An 18,034-nucleotide genomic window follows, 5' to 3' on the forward strand; every position below is an offset into this window, starting at 1 on the left:
GCAGGGTCCCTCCAAGGCAGGGCCCCTACCAGGCATCGCCTATGTTTATACCTGGCCCCACCTGGTGACACTTCCCCTAAAACCCAAAAACACACAGAGATACAATGCAGGTTATTGAAACCCATTTTATATTTTATGTAGTTTTACAGGCTCTATCTTTGTTAGAAATGATGACAAAGGGACCTAGAGAGGAAGACAATGTTTGTATTTTTATGTGTCTATCCATCATAGATGTCACGTTCTGACCTTAGTTCCTTTATTAAGTCTTTGTGTTAGTTTGGTCAGGGCGTGAGTTGGGGTGGGTAGTCTATGTTCTTTTTTCTATGTAGTATTTATGTGTTTGGCCTGGTATGGTTCTCAAACAGAGGCAGGTGTCGTTCGTTGTAGCCTGTTTTCCCCATTTTGGCTGTGGGTGTTTAATTTTCTGTTTAGGGTTTTCTGCACCTTACAGGACTGTTTCGTTTTTTTTTTTTGTTTATTCACGTTGTATTTTGTACGTTTTGTATTTCAGTGTTCAGTTAATAAAATCATGAACACGTACCACGCTGCTCTTTGGTCCACACCTTCTTCCACCAACGGTCGTTAAAATAGAATTGTTCTATCATTGGTCATGATACCGGGAAAGCATATAGCAATGTCTAAAGGTTTCATATTAATCCATCCAGACCGGTGTGGATTGGGTGGACAGCACAGGAGGTTGGTGTCACCGTAATTGGGGAGGACTGGTTCATAGTGATGGCTGAACACAATAAATGGAATGGTTATCAAACTTAAACACACGATTTCCATGTGTCTGATACCATTCCATTTACTCCATTCCAGCCATTATTATGAGCCATCCTCCCCTCAGCAGCCTCCTGTGGGGGACAGCTGTGTTTATCAGGATCATATACTGTAGCTGCATGATCGCTGCCCATTCATTGGTACATTTACATTTAAGTCATTTAGCAGACGCTCTTATCCAGAGCAAATTGGTGCATTCACCTTATGACATCCAGTGGAACAGTCACTTTACAATAGTGCATCTAAATCTTAAAGGGGGGGGGTGAGAAGGATTACTTATCCTATCCTAGGTATTCCTTAAAGAGGTGGGGTTTCAGGTGTCTCCGGAAGGTGGTGATTGACTCCGCTGTCCTGGCGTCGTGAGGGAGTTTGTTCCACCATTGGGGGGCCAGAGCAGCGAACAGTTTTGACTGGGCTGAGCGGGTACAATAACAAGGTGATGTCCAGGAAGGGAAAGAGCTAGGTAGCCATGGACAGTGTTCATAAGAGACTATCATCTCATGGATGCCATTCCATTGAGGAGAGACAGTGGTACCTGGTGAGGATGGCTGCCACTTCCCTAACACAGAGGCTAGGTTAAAACCTATAAGGATTATCAGAAGTACCAGAGCAACACAACCCTTCTCTCCTCTCCCCATGACTTTGGAATGAAAATGTTTATTAGTCTAAAAAGATCTATACAAACAAACACTCCGCGCGACAGGGTGAGATGGCAGCTCCAGCCAGGAGGAGATTTAATTAGCGAAATCTCGTTAGGTCTAACAAAATTAAGTGTAAAACAATCCTCGGCAGGGCTCCAAAGAATCCATACAGGAGAGGAGAGGAGGGAGGATGCAGCGGCTGGAAGTGATTAGGGCCAGGAGGATATGGAGACAGGCAGTGCCAGTGCACCGTTGTTGTGGCGGGAAATGGCTTGGAATATCCAGCTGCTTTTGCACTCAATTAAAGAGACTTCCCTCTCTTTCTGCCCTCCAACCCCTCCAACCCCCCCTTCTCATCCTATTCCTACTACAAAATGAGTTCACCTCCCTGTTGTCTGTCATTATAGTGTCACAGTAAAGCCCTCGTCTCGAACTCTCGCCACAGCTTCACTTAGAAGTCATCAACTCCAGTCAATTCCATCCTGGCCAGCTCAACCAATAAAGACACAAATAGTGTTTTTAGAGTGTTAGAATCTAACTGCTATTAAAACATGAAGGCGGAAAAGCAGTATCCAAACTTTGGGCAATAAACTCCCTGCGAGAAGTAAAGTCAACTTAAAAAGTCAAATTGGGAAATACAACTTAGTCTGCGGAATTAGGAAGAGGCCTTAAATGATTGACGTCGATCTAGGTCAACCGAACCGCAACGGAGTTGAGTCAATCAAAGAGACTTACAGTAACTACTCTTGCATGGTAGTTTTTTAAGGTAGGAGTTACACTTAATTGTGTGCCCTTAGTCTTAGCCTTCATCATGGAACGATAAAAACACTTGGGAGTTGGATCTGAAGAAGCAGCTTGACAGTATTAGATGTACCAGATGTGCTGCTAAGATGTGTTGTTAACACCCCATTAGTTAGTCATGCGTATGTGTATAAAACACATGCCTAAAGACTACACTTAGGCTCTCGTTAAATACACCTCTTGTTTAATGGTGCTGTAAACAAACAGACAGTATGTAAACAGTAACTTGAGTGAAGAAGTCTTGAAGTCTTGCTTCCCTATTTCAGATCTGTGAAAAGGTGATGGGAGAACTTACAGTTAGTTTGCCCTCGGCAACACAGCAGCAGTCTATGTTGTTGTCGTCTGCTCTTCCACGCCTTAGTGTCCGGTCCTCCACACAAAGTCTGCAAAAAACAGGGAAATGTTGCTGTGTGAGTAAACATGTTTAAAGTCAATTTTTAACATATCCCACGTACTGTACACAAAATAAGGCAAAATCAGAAAAGTATTTGTCATTTCACAATGTTAGTGGTCTGGGTTGTTTTCTTATGTTTACAGTATTATTGGCATTAAAATACCACCATATAATGAGTGTGAATAGAGTGGTGAGGAGAAGCAATCTACCGTGTCTAGAAGCGACATCACCATTCATTTTCTGCATTCAGGTTCACTCAAACATCGTTTTAAGCTTTGTTTTACTACTGACAGTTACAGCTGATTTCAGAATTGTATATCGATTCTCTCTTTAAATATTTGTCATCTGATTTCTTTGTTTCAGTCTCTGAATTGTTTAATTAAACATTTCGCTGCCAGCTCCAGATATCAGGGCATACAAACTATAATCTATGTCCTGAATTAGCCAAGTGGGCATGTGCGCCCAGCTATATCATGAGTAAGTGCTATCCGGGATACGTGGGACGTCTCTAACCTAATCCTAACCTTAACCCCCACCCTTATCCTAACCATAACCCTTACCTAACCCTAAACGTAACCATTTCAAATGTTAACTTCAATGGGGTAGGGACGTCCCAAGGAGCCCGGATAGCACTGACCCTAAATCCTGTCCCGAGCTTGTTTTCCCTTGCTAAAATAGATGGCTAGCTGAACTATAGCTGTGTTCGAAAACAAAATAATTTCAAATTCCACATTTCTTAAGCCAACCAGATGGAATAATTGTCTTGTTTTTTAAATTTATAGATAGTCAGGAGCACACTCCAACACTCAGACATAATTTACAAATGAAATATGTGTGTTTAGTGAGTCCGCCAGAACATAGGCAGTATGGATGACCAGGGATATTCTCTTGATAAGTGCGTAAATTGGACCATTTTTCTGTCCTGCTAAGCATTCAAAATGTAATTTTGGGTGTCAGGGAAAATGTATGGAGTAAAAAGTATATTATTTTCTTAGGAATGTATTAAAGTCAAAGTAAAAGTTATCAGAAATATAAATAGTAAATTAATGTACAGATACCCCAAAAATCTACTTAAGTAGAATTTTAAAGTAGTTTTACTTAAGTACTTTACACCACTGGCTAATGTTGGCTAGATACTTCTAGACACAAATGAGAGAACACCTCACTGAATATTTTACTCGCCCTAGCAGAGCTAGTTAGGCTGTTTTCATGTTATCCATGTGCTGCTGGAAACAATTGAATTACGCTTTTTTTGTTGACGTGTACTGACACCGGGCCGTACCTAACAATTTATCAGCCAACATAACATGTAACGTAACTTATTTGAAAAGTAATTTATTTATTACATTGCTCAACATTTTGTTAACATTTGTCATAATCACTTAAAGCAATGAATTTGTAACAGCTCTCGTTGGACTTCGGCTGCATATTTTCCAACATTTTCTTCAAATAAAATAAAAAGTTGTGAAGCCACGCCCAATTTCTGAAGAATTACATTACGGGCCTTAAAAGTACGGAAAAAGTGTCTGCTGCATGTATACTTCATACTTCACATGTATACTTCATTTGGTGAATTCTAGAACAACATCCGGGAACTTTTGGCATACTAACTATATCCATACTATGATAAGCATACTATATACTCAATTCATTTCAAATAGTATGGTTAGTGTCACCAATAGTATGGTTAGTGTCACAAATAGTATGGTTAGTACGGTTAGTATGAGTACTTGAGCTAGTTTTCGCCATCATTGTCAAACTTCAGAAATACTGCACCCTCAACTTCAAAACTCCTTTGCTAGTTATACAATCATGTAACTAAGAAAATTGCTGGAAAGAAACTTGACTTATTGTTTTGTTGATTAGTCATGACTGGTTCGACCTATCTATCGTGTCGAAAGACAATTGTGGCAAATGATACCATTGCTACTTAACGAGTATCCAAGTTCAGTTTTGAGATCCACCGGTTTCAGTGGCATAGGGTTAGCTAGACATATCTGACTGATCTTGGAACTATGACAACAAGCAGCCTCTCCTCGCTTGGCTCAATGGAAGATGTCGTGATTTTGCCAACACAGACAGATATGTACACAGTCTTGTACCCTTAATCGTTCTTAAACTAACTATCATATTTGTTGATTTAGGTCGTCATTGTGAATAAGATGTTGTTCTTAACTGACTGGCCTAGTTAAATAAAGGTTCAATAGAAAATATGTATCTGACTTTATTAGTATAATGAGTAATCCAGGAATGTCACAAGTAAATTGACAAGAGAAAACCTGAGAAAATATCAACTCTACAGAGCACCAATGGCTACAATGAACGGCTAATTTACTTCTGGCCACGAAGGGCAACGTTAGGGTCTCACAACTCTATATGTCGAATATAGAATATCTTGGCTGCAAGTAGCCTTAGTCTCTTTTTAGACATATTCCTTTGTGCCTAGTACCTCCATGGGCTCCTGGACTCATTTCAAGGAGTTCAGGTGCAGTGCAGGAAGTCAGTATGCACATGTAACCGATTTAAGTTCAATCTTCCATTTAGGATTGGACACCTGATCTTTCGCTTGACCGGCTAGTCATGTATCCTGTCAGTGGGAGTGTGCTGGGCTTCCCAGCAGGCTAGCAACTCCAGCTGCTACCTGCTAACACTGGAGCTCTGAACAGCGAATGTTTACCAAGACCTGCACTGCTCAATTGGGACTGTGTGTGAGGTATAGGCTAGGGAGCTTGGAGACTGGATATTTAACAGACAGGGGGAGGGGGGATGTACATACTGCAGCAGTTACATGGCTTTTTTGTTTCCTTCACTGCAAGACCACTAACAAGTTAATTAAATGACTGGATAGGATTCCACCATACACCCTTTTGCATCAATGTATAAACTCATTTCAGACCAGTGCTCATGAAAGTAAACAGGGAGAGTAGGCTTTTTTGTGGGAGGGGAGGGGGCTATCCTCTAGCCTGGGTTGTTCACTTCACCAACACAACAGTCACCGAAGGAAGATCAGGGGAGGTGGAAGGGGAGGCATTTCTAAGGTTTCCTCCAGCTACAAAGAAAACATTTTAGCCTGGTCTGTAATCCCTCTGGAAGCTTCCCCCTAAGCTCCGCGACCAGCAGTGGCCTTCCTCTCCAGCCGCTCAACCCGGGCTGGCCTTCCTGTTGACGTCAAAGTGAATTAAAGCGGGCCGAAGCAGCAGCGGCTCCCCCCGGGGGGCTGGAGGGCTAATCACTGTGTTCCTCGCAAACCACAGAGGAAGCATTAGCATTCCTGGAGCAGCAGACCACCACACCAGCCCCACTAAGGCCTGTCAGCCTGGTCGGCTGGCTGGGCCCCCAAACAGACACAGAGAGGAGAGAGTGGGCCTCTCTGACTTGGGGGAGGGGGAGAGCGTTAGATTTTCCCACATTCAGTCACTGTCTTGGTCTCGGAGTCTCAAGTAGTCTGGCATGTCGCCTTGTGCAAACAGTCCAGGCCTAGCACACACACACTCACACACATGCACACACAGTCCCCCAGTCTAGGAATTCTTCATTAAATTGAACAGTGGGAGGATGGGGCGCTGCTCTCGGGTTACATTTTGACTTGATTAAAGCTGAAGGAATTGGACATGGCAGCAGTGCTACCCCATGACAAGTTATTGTGCTTCCTGTGAGTTTTTATCGCAGCCCTGTACAATATTTGTTCTCGAATAATGGGATGCGCTCGGCTGCGTCGAACTTGTTTTCGGCCACGCGTTACGAAACAATTCAGCTCATTTGCTCAATTTGTTTTTTTTTACAATTCACGTGGAGTACAGGCAGTTTATTTTAGTTTCAGGCAAATATGTTCAGAGAAGATATAGTGTTAATCTAGGTAATGAATATTCACTAAATATCCTATAATCGTACACAGACTCAGTACACATTGGTATATTCCAGATGGACCTCTTTAAGATCCACAAACTCTCCTCTTTGGAAGAGGAAGGTCAAGGTGAGCAGGGTGGACCAAAGGACTCATTTCCCACAATCCCTTGCCAGCAATAGCCCCCAGCTGTTCAAAGCCTGCAATAACAGCTGCTCAGAGGTTTAGTGCTTCATGTTACTATGACAACAGTGGACTGATTCATATGCACAGTCTCTCTGTTCTAATAACGAAAGTGACATTATGCCATAATTTAATTTCCATAAAACACAAGAAAGGCGAGCAAGGTTTTTCTACACAAAGATGCAGGGCATGAAGAAGCCAATTCATTTTGGATTCATTTTGGAGTTCTGTAGCACATGCACCCAAACTCAAAAACCCGTTCCCCACAAACTTCACACCCCACACTTGCAATAAACACCAAACAGAATGTAACTGTATCTATAGAACTAACAACATATAAAATCCTTACAGAGGTTTCCACACACACACAATGGGACCTAAATATTATGTCATGCCCTACAGCTGTACAGAATATCACACAGATCACTGTCAAACAGGATGTACAACAATGATACCATTTTCTTTCCACTGGCCAAACAGGAAGTGAGGTCATTTGGCCATCTTCACTGGGGATTTCTATAGGGTGCTGATGCTATAAGAAATGCAGAATAGTACTTCCACATTTACAGTATAAAGCCTATAGATGACATAAATAATTCAACTCTTTCAACTGTCTTTTATAAAAAGCTATTATACCAATATGTCTCTACCACTTTTCAGAAGGTAATATAGCACAACTATTTATTTGGTCATTATTTCAGGGATGTAACTTATTTAGGCCACAATCAATAGCAAAAATCAAGAATGCACACATGACTGTAAGTCGCTTTGGATAAAAGCGTCTGCTAAATGGCATATATTATTATTATTATTATTATTATATAAGAATTTGACATAAGACCAACCCTTACCGTGCAAAATATATACTCTTTCACCATCACAGACACAGGTTATTTTGAAACACGCACTACGTTTTCTATTTTTTTATTTTACCTTTATTTAACCAGGTAGGTTAGTTGAGAACAAGTTCTCATTTACAACTGCGACCTAGCCAAGATAAAGCATAGCAGTGTGAACAGACAACAACACAGAATTACACATGGGAGTAAACAATAAACAAGTCAATAACACAGTAGAAAAAAAGTCTCAATAGATTGTGTGCAAAAGGCATGAGGAGGTAGGCGAATAATTACAATTTAGCAGATTAACACTGGAGTGATAAATGATCAGATGGTCATGTGCAGGTAGAGATACTGGTGTGCAAAAGAGCAGAAAAGTAAATAAATAAAAACAGTATGGTGATGAGGTAGGTAAAATGGGTGGGCTATTTACCGATGGACTATGTACAGCTGCAGCGATCGGTTAGCTGCTCAGATGGCAGATGTTTAAAGTTGGTGAGGGAGATAAAAGTCTCCAACTTCAGCGATTTTTGCAATTCGTTCCAGTCACAGGCAGCAGAGAACTGGAAGGAAAGGCGGCCAAATGAGGTGTTGGCTTTAGGGATGATCAGTGAGATACACCTGCGGGAGTGCGTGCTACGGGTGGGTGTTGCCATCGTGAACAGTGAACTGAGATAAGGTGGAGCTTTAACTAGCATGGACTTGTAGATGACCTGGAGCCAGTGGGTCTGGCGACGAATATGTAGCGAGGACCAGCCGACTAGAGCATACAGGTCGCAGTGGTGGGTGGTATAAGGTGCTTTAGTAACAAATGGATGGCACTGTGATAAACTGCATCCAGTTTGCTGAGTAGAGTATTGGAAGCTATTTGTAGATGACATCGCCAAAGGAGGATCGGTAGGATAGTCAGTTTTACTAGGGTAAGTTTGGTGGCGTGAATGAAGGAGGCTTTGAATAGAAAGCCGACTCTAGATTTGATTTTAGATTGGAGATGTTTGATATGAGTCTGGAAGGAGAGTTTACAGTCTACAGAAGGAGTGTTGTATGGCATTGAAGCTCGTTTGGAGGTTAGATAGCACAGTGTCCAAGGAAGGGCCAGAAGTAGACAGAATGGTGTCGTCTGTGTAGAGGTGGATCAGGGAATCGCCCGCAGCAAGAGCAACATCATTGATATATACAGAGAAAAGAGTCGGCCCGAGAATTGAACCCTGTGATACCCCCATAGAGACTGCCAGAGGACCTGACAACATGCCCTCCGATTTGACACACTGAACTCTGTCTGCAAAGTAGTTGGTGAACCAGGCAAGGCAGTCATTAGAAAAACCGAGGCTACTGAGTCTGCACTTAACATTGGGAACAGCACAGAATACATTTGCATGTGTTTAGGAGTCATTCTAAGCTCAATATTGAGGACTATTACTAGGTCAGTACGGCCAAGGCTTTGTTGTTTAAGGATAAGAACTATAGAATTCCAGGGAGATTTGGATGACAATGGTAGGTATTCCCATAGGGGTAACAGTACACTCCTTGGCATCACGAGGGGTTTACCCCAACGTTTAACGAGCAAGCAGCTAATAATAGGCAGATGTGGCAGACAAAGCAGGACAAAGAGGACATAATATACACACACCGCACGACAACATATCCACCCTTAAATGCACACACAAAACAATAAACACATGTGTATACAAACACACACAGACACTGATCCTTATACAGTTGCTAGGGAAAGTCTACACAACCCTTGCAGTCTTCACATTTTGCTGCCTTAAAATTACTTCTAAAAAGGGATCACATTAGATTTTTTCCCCCTACCGATCTTCACAACCTATTTCACATTTTCAAAGTGAAAGAAAACTAATATAAAATGTTTCAAATGAATAAAAAATATACATTTGTATGTCTTTACACCCCAGAGTTAAAACTTGGTGGAAGCTCCTTTGGCAGCAATTGCAGCTATGAATCATTTTGAAAAAGATTATACCAACTTTTCACAAGTCTTAAGGGCCCCTACAATTGTTGGACAGCAATATTCAAACCGTGTCTCTGATTTTCAAGCAAATTTAAGTCAGGACTGAGACTGGACCACACATGGCTACTCTTGGAAAGCCATTCTGGTGTGCCTTTGGCATTAAAATGTGTAATTGTCCCACTGAAAAGGTCCAACTTTACCCCATGGTTAGATTTTCAGAAGACTGAGGCAGCTTTTCCTCTAACATGTTACCTGGGCTTTGTTCCTTTCATATTTATTTTGATCCTGGCAAATTCCACAACAAAACTTGAAAATACAGAGGATCAAATAACATTGCATTCACTCCACATAACTAGACAAAGTTTGAATATTGCTGTCCATCAATGATTCCCAACAAAATGTACTGAGCTTGAGCAATTTTGACAAAAACAATGGATATATGTTGCCCTAAGAGTTTTGCAAAGTTTGTTGAATCGTATTCAAAATTATTGGCTGCCAAAGGTGCTTCCACCAAGTACAACTCTGGGGTGTGAAGACATACACAATCAAGACATCTTTGTTTAAAAAAATGTATTAATGTGGAACATTTTCTAGAATATTTTTTTTTACATTGAAAGCAAGCTGTGCAAGTGGTGTGTAGACTTTCACTCAGCACTATCCACTATCTGTACTTTATATCTACAAACAAATGCAAGTGAACACCAAACAACACATACAGCACCAGTCAAAAGTTTGGACACCTATTCTTTCAAGGGTTTTTCTTTATTTGTACTATTTTCTACATTGTAGAATAATAGTGAAGACAAACTATTAAATAAGACATATGGAATCATGTAGTAACCCAACAAGTTTTAAACAAAGTCTTCATAGTTACCACCCTTTTCCGTGAAGACAGCTTTGAACACATTCTCTCAACCAGCTTCATGAGGAATGCTTTTCCAACAGTCTTGCCAGAGTTACTACATATGCCGAGCACTTGTTGGCTGGTTTTCCTTCACTCTGTGGTCCAACACAGCCCAAACCCTCTCAATTGAGTTGAGGTCAGGTGATTGTGGCAGCCAGGTCATCTGATGCAGCACTATATCACTCTCCTTGATCAAATAGCCCTTACACAGCCTGGAGGTGTGTTGGGTCATTGTCCTGTTGATAAACAAATTACCCCTAAGCTCAAACCAGATGGGATGGCGTATCGCTGCAGAATGCTGTGGTAGCCATGCTGGTTAAGTGTGCCTTGAATTCTAAATAAATCACAGACAGTGTCACCAGCAAAGCACCCCCACACCATCACACCTCCTACTACATGCTTCACGGTGGGAACCACACACACAGAGATCATCCGTTCACCTACTCTGCGTCTCACAAAGACCAAAAATCTCTCATTTGTACTCATCAGACAAAAGGACTGATTTCCATCGGTCTGTTTCTTGACCCAAGCAAGTCTCTTATTCGTATTGGTATACTTTAGCAGTGGTTTCTTTGCAGCAATTCGACTATACTAAAGTGTTAGCAAATTGATATCCTTATTTTCAATGGTGCATGTGCGGATGTAGAGGGTAAAGCAAAAGGTGTCGGGATGAACCATTTGAAAGTCAAGTTGAAGAGATATGAGCTTTGGGGTGTGGTCACTGGTCAGTCAGTATGCCCTAATGCAGCGCAACTGTAAATGACTTCCATTCTATATTTTCTAAATGATTTTCCTCTAAATACTTTACTGTTATATTACATATGAGGAGAACTAAATCATTCCTCAATCTAGTGTTTAGAAATACTGTTTACACTAGCCATAACTAAGGCCTTTTGGCTAATAAGACAAAACAACTTGACCCTTTAGTCCCAGATGATACATGTCCATTTTACAATCTGTGTCAATCCTATTTCATGATATGAAAATGCTATTAAAATGCCACATGATATAACATGTCCTAAGGCATATATGCAGTTTATTCTATTCCATCACTCCCTCCCCAATGTAATAAAACTGAAGGAGCTCACTTGCTACCGCACATAACTCGTATGATCTGAACCATGCTCCTCTGCCCCCATGGGCCTTGTTGGGTCGGCCTCTTATGCATCATATGCTCTTTCGCTCATACTGGAGCTGAGCACCAGAACAACCTGGCTCCCGGCCAGCCAGCCCAGGCCCCAGCCCTAACCCCAGTCCCTCAGCCTCAGCTCTATAGACGTAGCACCAGCCCCAGCACTAGAATGGAGCTCCCAGACCCATGCCCATCCCAATAGCCCCCAGACCCATCCCAATCCCAATAGCCCCAGTCCAATGAGCCCTATCCTCAGCCCCATAGTCCCAGCCCAATAGCCCCAACCAAATCCCTAGTCCTAGTCTCAGCTCCAACCTATCAGCCCAGTCCGGGCCAATCAACACTTCCCCCTGCTCAGACATCTAAAGACAAGCTTCCTGTCTAAGGACTATGGGAAAGAGATCCGGTGAGTGCGGGGGGGGGGGGTCTGAGGGAGAGGAAAGGATGGATAGGGGTAACAGAGGGGAAAAGACTGAGGCACTGAGCTTTCAGCAGATTCCTCAGGCTTGGGGATGGATTGGGTGGATGGTGGACGGACCCTCCCGTAGAGCACAGTAGGCTGGCTGATCTAATGCACGTAGGGGGACACTAAAACTATCTTCCCCTGGTGGAATCTTCCCTCTTTTCGGAGGGTCAGAGACAGACATGCCTGTTTCATATTCCTTCACTGGGCCTCTGATGAGCCCACAATTTCTCCCAGAAGTTCATTTGTTGTCACTCTGTCTAGCAGAAGGGAGCGCGAGCAGAGGGAAGAGGGAACATAATGAACTTGGCAGAAGAAGGGCAAGATCCTGAAAAGTCAAGACAGTGCGGAATTCCCCGTCAGTGTCTGAAATCAGGCTTGCTGGCTGACCTTTAGCCTGTTTTTTCCTCTCTCTCTCGCTCTCTCTCTCTCTCTCTCTCTCTCTCTCTCTCTCTCTCTCTCTCTCTCTCTCTCTCTCTCTCTCTTCAAGTGGAAAAGAAAAGGTTAACCCTTTCTGAGGCACATTGCAATCGGGGGCTTCGCCAGGCATTTGTATGTACAGAATAGATGTGTGTGCATAATCTAGTTAATCCATTTTCTATGCAAGACGTGCATGCATGATCTAGCCAACTTCACCAGTTTTCTCCATCTGAATATTCTGTTTAGATGCAGTTCATGAAGTGGGTTGATACTCTTTCATTTTTCTGTACAGGGGTCAATATTTTAGGATGAATATTTTATAAGAGATGCTGGTACTCAAGCAGTAGAAAATTTGAGTTGCCGACTCAATAATTCAAACTCTGGGTAGATGTATCATGAATGTGCTTGTCTGTTTGTTTCTGAGGACATGATGTATTTAAGAGAGCAGGGAAAGCTGAGAGGTGCGCTGCAATCTGTATTAAATGTCTATAACAGTTTATAAATACTACCACAGCAGGGCGTCAGTGGAACCAGGGACAGCAGCCAGCCTGTTAAACACACACACACACACACACACACACACACACACACACACACACACACACACACACACACACACACACACACACACACACACACACACACACACACACACACACACACACACACACACACACACACACACACACACACACACACACACACACACACCAGGGGACTCAAGAGGAAGGTACAAGTGATCCTCCACCATTCTGCACTTTACTGGGGACATTTCACCTCCAGTAAAGCTGCACTGACAGACAGTTCCACAGCTCCATCTAAGCACTGGTCTCGGATCAGTTTTATTTTCCCAGTTACCTAAACATAACCATTACTATTAAACAAATACACCTGACCCCAGATCAGCACTCAGAGGCTACAATGTCCATTTACACCATACTGACCCTGGACGGCCGAACCCATGGAGAGGGCCAGGTACTCACCACAGAGAAGGGACCTTGACCAGACAGACCCCGAGTACCAGATATAACTGCTGTCTGTGTGGAAAGGATTCTCTCCTCACCCTGCTAGACAGGGCCAGACTAAAGCATTTGGGGCCTCTCATTGGCTAGAATGTTCCCATCTGATCTCGCCTCCTCCTTTCACCATTGAGGGCATGGAGCAGTTTATTTTTTTTGCTGTTTTATAGCTCATATTTTGTTCAGATTTCCCCATTTATGTAGTTTGAAAGCAAATGTTCTACTATTCTACACATTTTTCTATGAGGCTGAGAAAAAATGTTGCAGTTTTAAAGGTAACTTCCTGCAATTCTACATATTTTACTATCATATGCTATCTGGCGGCCCCCTGGAGGTCGGGGGTCCGGGGCACGTGCCCTGCATGCCCGTCCAGTAATCTGGCCCTGCTGCTAGGCCTTGTCATTCTAGCACAGACATGGAAGCGGGCCACAGACACTCTAGCTGCTGTGTTCAACCCCACACCAGTCGCTCTACACTACACAGCAGCTGTTTATATCTATCTTTTAGAACAGAGCTGTCATCAACCTTTTCAGGGACACCATTATAAAGTTATAGAAACAGGAGGGGCTGAGGTCAAGTGGAAGATGGAAGTCAGGGGTTCACCACTAGGTGACATAACTGGTGTTCTCTAGTGCCACACAATGGCACCTTTTTTGAACCCGCCGTGGCTCCTTATAGGTGTTGTGTTTCAACTCTGACCTTACGATTATTGGGGAAGCATGTTGATTGGTCACTGTCTTTAGAATGATATGGTGGCACAGATTGGCAGTTATGTGGTTATGACTCTGGTAAACTCACTGGATCAGCCAATGGCATTATGTTAACGTTCTGATGTGACTAGTCTCTTATGACAGACAAATTGTAAGGACCAACACCGGAGATGAGAATCAGGTTCGGGAAGTCAACATTTAATCAGGCAACAGACAAAGACCAAGACAAGAACAGCGTCAGCATACAGGTACAAAACGACAAGCAACAATGAATGCTGAAGCAGGGAAAAGTTGTGGGGAACCAGACAGATATAGGCGAGGAAATGACAGAGGTGATTGAGTCCAGGTGATGTGCGTGACGGGGGGAAGGCAGGTGTGCGTAATGATGGTGGCAGGAGCGCGTAATGCAGGGGCGCCTGGCGCCTTCTAGCGCCAAGGATGGGGAGCGGGAGCAGGCGTAACAGAAATTAAATATTTTGACAGAATAGATTTGGTTCTGGGTGTTTAGATGATGACATGACAGACCCGTACAGGGCCATGTTGGTCCAAACTGTCCAATCAAAGGTGATAAAAGTATTTTGTTACAGTGAGTTGGTGGTGGAGCGGGTTGCAGATAGGTTATAAACAGGTTGCAGTGGGGTTATAAACACACTGTATGTATACATGGTCTCTTATGGCCATTGAACAGTCATATAGTTGCTCAACAAAGCAGCCAGCAAAAACCTCCACAGTCATCTGGTTATCAGTGTTTTTTGTACTATTCATTAGGGGAAAGCAGGGTTGGAGTCAATTCGATTTGAAGGCTGTCAGTTCTGAAGTGATTAGAATACAACATTCTGAATTGGAAAAATATTGAAATACATACCTTCTACTTTTCAGTTTGTTGTGAAGTAATTCGAAATCAATGCATTTTTGTCAATTTATTGAATTGTAATTTCAGGTTACTTTCTGAATTGACTGCCTGTAATTCTAATTGCCCCAAACCCTGGGGAAAATGGACAATTTAACATAATAGAGGGTGAAAAACATTTCTGGACTCTGTTTATTCCTGTACAGGATTAATCCAGTCATGCATGACAAGATGAGGACAGTGCAGAGAGATCAAACAGTAGCTTCAATTCTGTTTGACGAAAGCTGTTATCAGCAGCTCCAAAATCCCAAAATGTCTTGGCCTGATAGACCTCTACAGAGAACTGTACACTTCCTTCCTAAAAACACGAACATGTCTGCTTTAAAAAGTCAGTTTAGCGTTAAGCCACTGGGCCTTAACTTGGAAAGAAGTTCCAAACCTGTATCAAAACCATACAGTTCTTTGCATCGCAACTTCCACAGGCCAGAGCGGAGCTATCAATACATAAAAGATCAAAAGACTCTTTCCTTGTGAATGGAGTGTAGCACATCTGTGATTTAAAATCGACTAAGATCTACCAGAAACAAGAATTAAATCATGTCTATCGCTACTTATGCTCCTTGCAGTATTTCTTTAGCATCTTTTTGCATTTGCTGGATCTTCCAAAAAGAAGAAAGTATAGAGAAAGAAAAAGGTAAAGACATTGCTATTTAACTGTGTTAAATTTGGATCAGTAACTCTCACTTTTCAGGGACAGCGGGAACAATAGGATCGTTAGAAAAGCAAAGCTCATATCGCAGCACATATCCTAACATATGAATTACCCGGCACACAGTTTGAGTCTGTTTATTATGCATGAAATAATCTAATGTGATGACTGCAATAATTATGTGCACACATAATAAGACAAAAGAGTGGTAACAAATTATAGACAAACGATACCAAATGGGATTAGTAGTTGTAGTGAAGAAATGCTCAATGAAAGACTAGGTTGAAAATGAGTACTCCCACCAAACACGGAACATTAGCTACGATTCCCAATAAGTTGCAGTTAGGGGTTTTGCTAACATTAGGATGACCACATCACAAACATGTTTCAAATGAAATATCCTTGGAATGTTCTAACATTCACTAAAATGTTCTACACAAAATCTGTAACAATCACCACAGAATGTTCTCATTAGGTTTCTAGGTCATGTAATAACACAATGTACCAGCAATGTTTTCCCATCATGACAAACTTGGCTTTGTGAACATTATAGGAATGTCCTGTGCAACCAAACTTAAACATTGTATGAATGTCATCACAACTAAGCATATTACGTGTTTTGGGAACCTATCTCTTGTAATGTGCCCACACTGTTCCCACAACCAAATGAAATGTTTGAGAACCTCTTGTCGAATTCCCAAAATGTTCCCACAACACAAAGAAACATTCTGGGAACCTTTAACGAGCAGATGAAATGTGTTCTGGGAACATTCTTGTAACATTGGGTGAATGTTTTTTGCACCCTAAAAGAAACGTTGTAGAATCATCTGCACAACTGGACAGTTTTAATGTTTTGGGAACACACAGTATGTTTTGTGATATCCCCACAATGTTCTCACCAGACTTTTCCGACAACCTAATGAACAATTCTGGGAACCTTTAAAGATAGGATTAAATGTGTTCTAGAAAAGTTCTTGCAACATCAGGGGAATGTTTTTTGCACCCTAAAAGAAACATAGTAAAATCCTCCACACAACTAGACAGTTTTGGAGTACTGGGAACATATCTTTTGTGATGTCCCCACAATGCTCCGACCAGACTGTTTCCACAAACTGGAAACACTCTGGGAATCTTTAAAAAACAAATTATTGCAACATCAGGCAATGTCTTTACACAAACATCCTGTAATCATCAGCACAACTGGAAAGTTTTTGTGTTATGAGAACATTTGCCGCAACCTAATAAATGTTCTGGGAACTTTCACAAAACCAATTTTGTTTTTCTGGGCTGTCTCTACATACTACTATAGATAATGGACTACCAAGCCTGAATTAACGTCTAGAAAATGTCTGTACCACGATACTCGTTCCACAGGGATGCTGGCCCATGTTGTCGCCAATGCTTCCCACAGTTGTGTCAATTTGTCTGGATGTCCTTTGGGTGGTGGACTATTCTTGATACACACGAGAAACTATTGAGCATGAAAAAAGCCAGCAGCATTGCAGTTCTTGACACACTCAAACCGGTGCGCCTGCCTACAACCATACCCCGTTCAAAGGCTCTTAAATCACCCACTGAATGGCACACATACACAATCCATGTCTCAATTGTTTCGAAATTCTTCAAAAATCCTTATTTAACCTGTCTCCTCCCCTTCATCTACAATTATTGTGGTCCTGTAAGGCTCAGTTAGTAGAGCATGGTGCTTGAGCATGGCGCTTGCACCGCTAGGGTTGTGGGTTTGTTTCCTGGGGCCACCCATATGTAAAATTACTGCAAGTTGCTTTGGATAAAAGCGTCTACTAAATGGCATTTATTATTATTATATTACTGATTGAAGTGGATTTAACAAAAGACGTCAATAAGGGATCATAGATTGCACCTGGTCAGTCTATTTTACGGAGCAGGTGTTCTTAATGCTTTGTACAGTCAGTGTGTATGTAATATTGGGCTTTAAAGGGTTAATTTATTACTATGAAGCAACCCTGATGAGACATTTTGTTTTTGTTATCTAAAGACAATAGTAAATGTCTATTCATTTTAACATGAAATAGTTCATTTTATTGTATGTTGATAATTACAGAATAGCTGGAAAATAGGAACTGGGGCCATTGTTTTAAGACACATAAAGACTTGAGTGGAATCAAAAGTGTTCTCTTTATCTCTTGGTACAATGGGTAACATGTACAATGAAACTACTAGCATCCTTTTGTCGCTAATTGCTCTGTGTGCAGATTCCTTTAGAGTCTGATATGATAATCCCAAGAACACACACTACTTCCCAGAGCCTCTGCATCCACTTGATAAATCTGCCATGTTCTTGTTTACAATGTGACTTGAAAGGCAACAACTTGATGCCCTGGGCCCCTC

General features: G+C 42.0%; 1 protein-coding gene across 1 annotated transcript in view; it reads right to left on the reverse strand.

The window, feature by feature from the left end:
* The window catches only part of LOC123999771, a 112,853-nt gene that overhangs the window by 82,318 nt on the left and 12,501 nt on the right, over nucleotides 1–18,034 (reverse strand). The window contains exon 2 of the mRNA XM_046305796.1: nucleotides 2,521–2,608. The gene's annotated coding sequence lies outside the window, so the exon portion shown is untranslated. The remainder of the gene's footprint in view (nucleotides 1–2,520; nucleotides 2,609–18,034) is intronic.

This window comes from Oncorhynchus gorbuscha, linkage group LG16 (assembly GCF_021184085.1).
Source record: "Oncorhynchus gorbuscha isolate QuinsamMale2020 ecotype Even-year linkage group LG16, OgorEven_v1.0, whole genome shotgun sequence".
Classification (NCBI taxonomy): Eukaryota; Metazoa; Chordata; class Actinopteri; order Salmoniformes; family Salmonidae; genus Oncorhynchus; species Oncorhynchus gorbuscha.